Here is an 8,561-nt window from a genome sequence, read left to right on the forward strand (position 1 = left end):
AATGATGTAATTGGTTTTATCTAACAAAGCTTTACACTGAGGTAATCACTAAAAATTAATAGAACTATATCAACGGGGCCATGCCTCCATTAAAATACAATGCGGGGGGTACAGTCAGATATAGGAAAACGGATGAAAAGGCAGGAGGCAGAATGGTTTTTCTTTAAAGCTCTGTAGTCATCAGTGACATGCTGTCATTCAGCATGTTTTATTGTCTACTTGAGTCAAATGAATAGAACGGTCTAATGGAAGCCACAGTGTTTCCGGATAGACAGTGTATTTGTTACTGAGGCAGACAATAAAATGTTAGTAAAGCATCTGAAGCGTCTCTACACCAAATGAGAATGAGATTTCTTATTTATCAATAGGAAAAATAAAACTTGAACGACACTTCTTATTTATTATGCAGCAAAAGAGAAAGCCAGGGCAACTGAAATTCTGCTTATAGAGCAAATAGAAAATGTATCACTTTTCTAGCACGGCCACAAGAGACCAAGTTTCATCTGAAAATATAAGATGTAAGATCATTGCTGGTTATGAAGGTAAGATCGCTTTTTCTGAAGCAGCAGAAATTCACTGATGACAAAACATTAGTCATTTTGGCCCATGTTCTAGTTACAAGCATGTCAAACTACTTCTAAAGTCTCTAACAATATATTGCTAAAATTTCATAACTAGAATAAGACATGATCTTTATTCTGCTGCACCAAAAATGCTGGAAAAAGCTGAGCTAAGAGACAAGAAATTGTATGAACAGATGACTCTCAAAAAGACCGGTGCATGAAATTCCCTTATTTTTTATAATATATGTGGCAACTGACACATGGCTTTGAATTTATTTGGAATGGAAGATTTTCTTACGACTCTCAGGAAGCACATTTGAGAAAATGACAGTGAACTGAAATTCCCTTTTTTATAATATATGTGGCAACTGACACATGGCTTTGAATTTATTTGGAATGGAAGATTTTCTTACGACTCTCAGGAAGCACATTTGAGAAAATGACAGTGAACTGCTGAGAAGCTGGTGCCTTTTCGCAAACTAATTATGTTATTTGGAGTCCAGCATCTACCCTGGAGAGCCAAACTCAAAACAAATTATCAGATAATCTAATCTGCTGGATTTAGACCAAATATCTGTAAGAACTGATTGCTAATTATACGTATATGCATGTATATATATGTGCATATCTGTATGGACAATATTTTTACTTTAACACTCTCTATGAATTTGATTAATTTAGTTCTTGAAAAAGCTCTCTTCTGAGAAAAGCCAGAGAAGAAAGTATTGTGACAACAGCCATAAATCCACAGCAGAAGGTCTGCTGGGTAAGTAGCACGGGGCAGAAGTTGTAATATTTTTCTGTATTTAAAGTATTTGCGTTCACTTTGGGTCTGTGTGTTTATCTTTATGCAAGTCCTGGCCTGCTCAGAGTACTTCGATTCCTGGGTAATGGAAATACCATCAGAAGCCTGAATCTCATCATCTTTTTTCATAAATGAATCAGTGGAGCAAAAAGAAGAAAAAAAAACCCTACAAAAACCACTAGGAACAACCCAAACACAAACACAATACTGAGATTTTATTTGTCTCTCTGCAATGTGAAGGCCAAATTCTTCACTGGAGTAAATTTACAATGCCAGCAAAAATTCAGGTCCAAAATGTGTAGTCTAGGAGTAAAGGGATAAGACAAAATCCAGGAGCCAGCTTAGGCTGGTCGTAGTTCAGTGATCCACATCAGCAATGCAGCTGGGTACATATTTTTCAGTACATGTAAAGTCTTTAGTTCAACTCGTGTGTAATAATTCTACTAAAACAGGTAAGAACTAAAAAAATCTTCCTCATTAAACCTTCTTAAACCTGCCTCATTAAACCTTAAAAAATATGTAGAAGAGAAGATAACTAATTCTGTTAACAGATCCATTTGCCGTCACATTAAAATATACGTTCAGAAGGTTCATACCCCATGTTCTGGTTGTAACGTCAAATCTTACACAACACAGCTAAATCCCTGCTTTCATCAGAAAAGGACAAGTTGAAGCAGTAGCCCAGAAATCCAGGACAGCATAACAACTCTTGCTGACACTAACTGGGTGGGTCACTATAGAAGAAAGAGACAATTCTTTATAATTTCACAAAGATTATAGCCAAAGCAGTAAAATAATAGGGAAGGAGGAAAAGGGTTTACATCTTTCAGGCCCCAAAACTCTACAATACAAATTCCATTATATTATTTTATATTATGTTCTTCCGTCTTCTTGCCTTCTCCAGCATACGGCTCTCCAGCGTTGCCTCTGTGATTCTGCGACTCAAAGAAAATAATAGTGCTGACTCAGACATTTATTAATCCTTCTTGTCTTTTTATAGCTTCAGCGAGAGTTACGTGGAGTTGGTTGCTAGCTATCGCTCCATTTATCCCCGTGTTCCTTGCACGATCAGGTTGCCAAACACCAGATATCACTTTTTTCTTGCCAAGCTTGAGGCTGCATGTCACGCGCGAGGAGGGTTCCCCGGAGAGCACCAGTTCTCGCTGCAGGTGCCTGGATTGAAACCTGCCTCCTGCTCTAGGACTTGGCATTGCAGGTGGCGGGTGAGCCACCTACCTGGTGCTCAGCACTTGCTGGAGGTCATGGCACGGAGCTGCCAGCGCAGGAATTTCTGGCTGTTCCGGTGTAAAATAACCAGGGGAGCCAAAAGAGCGTCATGGATATAAGGCGAGACTCAAGAGCACTATGCCACTGACCTCTCTCCTTTATCAGGCTCTGATAGCCCATTAACAACAATATCAGGTGGGATGTTTTACTATAAGAAATTGTGCAGCCCTGTAGAGATTCGGAGACTAATTGCCTAACCGAGGGTGTGTAATGCTATTCTAGATGCCTTAGTGTCCCTCCCCAGCCGCAGCCGCAGCCGCAGCCGCAGCCGCAGGACAGTGAGGGTCTTGCACGTGGCTGGCGGATCCCCCAATCCACGGACGCATCCCCAGCAGGTGTCCTGGATGCCTTAAAGTGTTTCTAAGATAGACGATAGACCCTATGTTTAGGCACCTGAATCATCTGGATGCCTTAAAGTGTTTCTAAGATAGACCCTGAATCCTATGTTTAGGCACCTGAATCATTTACTGACTGTCAAAAGCAGCTAGGGCTGATGGAATATATTTCATTAAAACCGCTTTTAATGGAAAATTGTGTTTCTAAGTGAGCTCTTGGTTCCTTTATTTTTGCATTTTGCACTGTGTGCTTTCTGAGGGAAAGGTCAAATTTGAGAGGAAGTTGAATGCTGCAAAATGGAAATATTTGTTGGAAACGAGAACTGGTATTTGAATTGTCACTGTAAATTTGCAGATTTCTGTTGGCTAAGAGAAGTAGACATTTTTCAAACTGCTCTGTAATGTGTCCTTCCCAGCAACGTCAATGCCAGCAGTGATTGCTGTCCGACACAGCCATACCTGAGACCCGTTGCAACGCAACCATTCCTCAACGCTGACCCAGATAACCTGTTCTGTTGAACAAATTACACAGGATAACATCATTATCTCCTTATTCTGAGGCCTAAAAGTTAGATGACTATGAAGTTTGGCATCTTTTCCGTCTGCAACAGGTGAAGGAAAGAAACAGCCTTCTCCAGAAGACAATTTTTTAAACTTAAAATAGATACATCAAATGAGCAGAAGGATCACTCCGTATGTGCTGTTCCTCTCCACCACCTGCAGAGTAATCTGCTGCTCTCTCTAGACTGTAAACTCTGCAGGGGTAGACTGGTTTGCACTCTGTATTTGTACAGTGAATAGCAGAATAGGGGTGGGTTATTGCCTTATCTCAAAATAAGTTAAAATGAGTTGTTGACATTTTTTGTAGGCATAAATATAAGGTCTGTATCTCTACAAATATAATGCCAATTGAAATAAGTTCAGTCAACAGTATTGCCAAATGCAATTGGTATTGCAATTGCTTGCTAATGACTACATGGCAAGCCTTGTGATACTGGGTAGGAGCTTTTCAAATGCAGCTGGTAGACTCTTTTCCTTCCTTGTGGATCTGAGATGCATAAATGGAATGAGAGAGAGAGAGAGAAGGAAAGGGAGAAAGGCAGAAAGGGAGAATGAAAGGGAGAAAGAGAGGAAGGAAGGAAGGAAGGAAGGAAGGAAGGAAGGAAGGAAGGAAGGGGGAGGGAGGGAAGGAGGGAAGGAAGGAGGGAAGGGAGGGAGGGAGGGAATCTGAATTTCATGGCTGCAGAGAAACTGTGAAACTCCAAACCTTAAATATATTAACAGAGAAACCTTCATGACACATATATTTAAAATATTTTCAATTGAGTTCAGAAAATATTTTAACTTGTTGTGCAAGGCTGCTTTCCTTCTCAGACACTGCAGTTTTTCTGTTTGCATTTCTGATGCCATTCTTCTCATCCACTCAGCCACCTATTTTTAGCTTGATTTGACATGACTTTCCTTCCTGCCCTTTTTGCATATATTTATTCATCTGCACTGACCTTATTTTGACTCTTAGCAAGTGACACACTTATGACACATGCACACACACCTAGGACTGGAATGCATTCATATACATTCTCCTTGTATCTTCAGGCTCCATACCGTCCTTGCTTCCCTCCAGAATTTATCACTGAAAAAAATATGCCCCAATGAAGCTCAGTGTCCCAGCTATTTAGCCTGTCCATTGAATCTAGATGTTGTATGGTGCTATAAAAATACAGTAAGAAGTCTTTAATTTCTAAATCCCATATTTGGATGTATTCTAACGTGATGATGATTACCTTGCATTTTCAGTATCTTATTTAAATGTCATAGTCCTTCAGTACTACAGCTGTTTGTGGCTCTTTGGCATGTGATGCAATGAGGTTATCTCGGTAAATTTCTGACTGAGCTGGACTCCATATCTCAGAAACCACGACTGTGGTTGGCACTGTTTACTCCCTGGGTAACTATTTTAGCAAGTACTGAATGAGCGTGGCAACTACATCAGGGCTGAGCCACACTGGCAGAGTGATACAGGGAAACTCATGTTGCGTTTGTCCATGCAGCACCTTTCAGTAAATAAATAAAGGACTTCAGCCTCTGGAGCTGACAACCCAGCATCTTTTGCAAGTGGCTAAATAAATTAACAAAAATGCCTTTGATATCAGCCCTAGAATGGTGCATCCTGTTGCTAACCTGAGATAAGCACAAGCCCTTTTCATATGTAAGAATGCATGTGATCCCACGGTTTCACATTGCTACTGTCTCTTTTTCCTTCCCTCTCTAAAATGCCAACCCTATTGGAAAATCAATTTTATAGAACTTATCCACTGCACGCTATGCTCTTGCCAAGACCCCGACTCGTTCACAGCACACTGCCTCTTTGTGACTAACAAGCTCCCCATATGTTGCAGGACTTGTCAGCCATGCTGATCTTTGCCGGTGACCCAGCTGTGTGCTAACTAGGATGGCTACTACGCCTTCTTTCGCAGATAATAAGAGACAAGGCAGCAGCCTCAGCTGGTGAAATAAAAGGCGTTTGTGGACAATGTGCCCAGTTCTATAATTCTTCATTTCTGAAGGCCTTCCAGAAGCCTTTTGTATGCATGGAGAACTTCCAAGAAGGCTTTGAAAGAGATTTATATTCCTGAAGAATATTTTGATAAAGAAAATTCTATAATTTACAACATTTTTTTTCAATACTAGCTAAAGGCCCCAAATAACAGCAGTACTTGATGTAGTTGTCTGAAACTTGGAATGAGGAAGGGACAGGCATTGCTTGTTGCGAAACTGCTGTTGGTCATCGGCCATCCTTCAGCACAGCTCACAAGCAGGCTTCTTCAAACTCCTGCTAAAGGGATGCCGCAGATATGCAGGATCTTCAGACTGTGCTTGTAGAGATCTACTGACATTCATTCATACACCTAACAGAAAGCAAACTTGGCCTAATCTCTGAGAACAAGACTCCTACACAGATGGTCTTCTTATGCTGAATGCACTCTGTGGTTGCCCCACTACTCCACAGAGTAAAGGCATGCTTAGGGAAAGAACAATAACCTTGGCCTGATGCTGTCCTTATCTATATAATCTCTGGAAGCACTACCAGGAATCAGCTCCAGACTTCTACAGAAGGCTTCTTCTTTTCATACGTATAGGCCTTTCCCAAGCTACACATGCATATTGTTCCAGGTGTTTCCTGGTCATTTTATCATGGATCACCACAGAAAGACTCATGTTTTTCTACCTACTCTTACTGTCTCTCTCTATTTCTCTCCATCCATCCATCCATCCATCCATCCATCCATCTATCCATCCATCGCCTTCTCAGCCTTCCTTTATTGTCCTGCTATGGACAGACCTTCAGCCAGGCAGACTGGCCTTGGCTCATGCAACCAGTGTATCAGGCAGCTATGAAGGCCTTTATGAAATCAAATTTAAAAAGCCACTGTTATGGACATGAGAGCAATTCCACTCTTTCTATAGGTATGTGACAGCTCTAGGCTCCTCTGCTTTGTATGAACTTTGCTGAGTTTTTCATTGTCAGATTTATCATATCCAGAGCAATATTTATTTCCCCAAACTAAATCCAGAATATTCTATATTGTCTTGTTCTGCAGCCAGTGCAAGGAAACAAGTCTGCGTTGCTTTCCAAAAAAGATGCTTCTCCCATGACATTTTATAGCAATTCCAGTCAAAGTCGCAGCAAGTGACATTTCTCTGCGGGTCATATGTCTGCCTCCTTTGTCTGCAAAACTATTTGCTGATGTATTTATTTTGGCAATTTCCAATTCAGATACGTTTTCGTATGCTTCTCCCTCATGCTCCTCCCATTTTTGTGCAACAGGACATTGTAGCCTCTAGGATAACCAGATGGGTGTAAGGACCGAGCCTTCAGCTGGTGTAAATTGGCAATGCCAATAAAGTCCTTGGAGTTGCACTGATTTACACCAACACTGGTTATTTATTTTCTCACGTATTAGCCTTAATACCCCTCTACTAATGTAGCTACTATTTCTCATACAATCAGTTTCTTTTTTGTAGGAATTAAGCTCTTGTAATTTTATAGTACCAAACACAGCAGCAGACCCAACTATAACTAATCTGAATTTATAGACAAATCATTACCTGACTGTATATACGTGTGTCTAGAGAAGGAAAGATCCAGCAATCATTTGGAGTCTCCATCTACTTATGCCACACTTTCCTCTCTAATGCACACACTTTATGTTCACAAAGTTTCTGCTTTCGGGCTTTCTGATGGTTCTGGTCTTTAAGGCACAAAGAGAAAGGGCACTTTGCTCTGCCTCAGGCATGTGGCTGGCCAAAGACACTCATCTGATTAAAAGAACATTTTGCCTTTCTCGATCCAAAATTTGGAGTTCAAGTACAGCGAAGTAACTATCTAAACTGCAGACAGGGCAAGCAGCTCAGTTGGAATTACTGAGAATAAAAAGATTTTGTTTCTATGTGACGAAAACCAAAGTTCAATGATTTGAAAATTCATTTATTGCTCATCTAAACCACAATGGGTTTCCGCTGCTGTAAATCTCTCCCTTTTCCCTTCTTAGTATGTCTATTATAGACCCATATACTCTCCTCTGATTTTATACAAGTTTGGTGACGCTGTTGTTCACAACATACCAGCACAAAGAAACCACAGTTATCACTAAAGATGCCGCTATAGTAAATACCATTACAAATTCCATCCTAGCCAGTCATTATTCAGGGAACTGTAGCAGGATCTGCGCTGAATCACTCCAGACTTCGTAATATGGAAAGCTCTATCCAAGTCTTTGCAATGAAATATTAAACTTGGGGGAATGCAATGTGCAAATATTCTCAATAAATTGTATTCATTATCAGTGCAAAGAGAAAGGAAGGAGTTCATTAATAGGAGAATAATAATGACTATAATGTTGTAATGAATATATATATGGTATCTAAATGAATATAAGAGCATTATTCTCCTATACCCCTCCCCCCATATATACAATAAATGGTATTTTTTTTTGTTGTGATGCCTTTACTACTCGTTAAGTCAGGTTAAAGCAGATTGTTTTCCGCTTCACATTGTACGTTCCCCCCGAGCGGCCCCAGCCCGGTGATGAAAATGTGGTTTCTGCAGTAAGGAGCCGTGCCATTTTCGCCCCCGTCAATGAAGTCCAGCACATGCGAGAGCCCTCGCGGCACCAGGCGCGCAGGAGAGCCGGGGCCAGGCCGGCGGGTCGAGCTGCGACACGAGCATTTCCTCCCGCCGTTCGCTGCGACCGAGACGTGTAACGGCGATATGACACAGCCCTGCATCGCTAAACCCAACTCAGCTGGAAGCACAAGCATGGTACAAAAAGCCTAACGGCGTGTGCCTTTTTTTTTTTAATTTATTTTGGTAACAAACCCCTTTCCGAAGGAAGAGCAGCGTTGTGCAGATTAAGCAGGCTCCTACTGAAGTTTCCCCGAGTTACTCCACCTACTCTGCACGCACTCTCGTTCGGACCAGCCTGTTCGAGTGCTAATTCCGCACCGCCGCGGTGGGGTTTGCAGGCAGGCTCCCGAGGGCAGGGCCGGCCCGAAGGGACGCAGCCGCTA

Source organism: Aptenodytes forsteri, unplaced genomic scaffold, assembly GCF_000699145.1.
Source record: "Aptenodytes forsteri isolate BGI_AS27 unplaced genomic scaffold, ASM69914v1 Scaffold29, whole genome shotgun sequence".
Lineage (NCBI taxonomy): Eukaryota > Metazoa > Chordata > Aves > Sphenisciformes > Spheniscidae > Aptenodytes > Aptenodytes forsteri.